Here is a 1,305-nt window from a genome sequence, read left to right on the forward strand (position 1 = left end):
TCAGACAAAGCCTTCTTGAAAAAAGAAAGGAAAACAAACAAAAAAACACAAAACACAAAACACACACACACACACACACACACACACACACACACACACACACACACACAAAGCATACACAACTCACACTTGACTCTGATCTGCACAGTTCAGAAAAGCTGGTGTGAAGGGGAGGAGCCAGATGTTCAGCACTGCAAAGCACCCATTGAAATCAAGCATGTTACATTCAGCTGCATGTTGTGCCACAGGGTGGTCCACTTGGATCTTGGTCAGAACTTGGCAGTGGCCACTCATCCTCATGGTCAGCTGTTTGGTTGCCATGCCAACATAAAAAGCTGTGCAATGATTCCAGCAGAGCTGCTACACGACATGGCTGCTTTCACAAATGTCCTGACCTCTGATGCGGAGAGGTCTGGTGACCAGCAAAAGGAGCCATATCACGTACCAGCGATGATGCTGCAATCATTGCATAGCTTTTCAATCGTGTGTAGGACCTTTAGGTCCTTGATCCGAGGTCAGAAAATACAGCCAACTGGGGAAAATCCAAAACAATAAAGACTTGTGAAACATTAAGTCTTGAAAATGGGGTGGTTACGTAACAGGCCCAGCTTAACTTATTCATTGAGATGAGAATCACTCACTGAGGGTACCTCAGATTATTTTAAGGATAGTGCAGCAAGCAGAAGAGTATTAGAATCTGCACCAGTCTCACTAGTCTGTGAAGGTAAAAAGTATTCGGGCAAATGAAGGTATCCTAACCCACAGATGTGCCAGATTGCTCCTCAAAGAATTCAGATACTGAATTAAGAACTGTATGCAGTGGATTTGAATCTTGGGTGTTGGGCTTGGAAGAAATCATTAAGCATATATAGATGGAGAAAAAGGGATTCACTAATTCCTGATAAAAGAAATGGCAGAAGACTCTAATTATAGTAAGGCACAAAAGGCATTACGTTTTGGAGAGTTGCATGTGTTTTCTAAAAATTGTCACAAATTTTCACAGCCTGAAATTTGACAGTGGCAAGTATTCATTTTTTCTTGTAAGTGGTAAGTTGAATCAACATTGAACATTGAATTTCCATGTAATTACTTGTCTTCATTCAAGCAAGTTAACATTGAAGTACAGAACTCATCATGGACTACCTTACTGTCAAGTTTTAATAGTTGTGCCATTGTAAATCTCTGAGTTAAAATGCAGATGCTTCCATAATGCATGCTAAACAATCACAAGTAACTCAAGACATGCATGCTATGTCAATTTCAGATTGTTGACAAAACAATGCTTCTCTTGCTCTACCTCACCTG

The sequence above is a fragment of the Schistocerca cancellata genome, chromosome 1, assembly GCF_023864275.1.
Source record: "Schistocerca cancellata isolate TAMUIC-IGC-003103 chromosome 1, iqSchCanc2.1, whole genome shotgun sequence".
Classification (NCBI taxonomy): domain Eukaryota; kingdom Metazoa; phylum Arthropoda; class Insecta; order Orthoptera; family Acrididae; genus Schistocerca; species Schistocerca cancellata.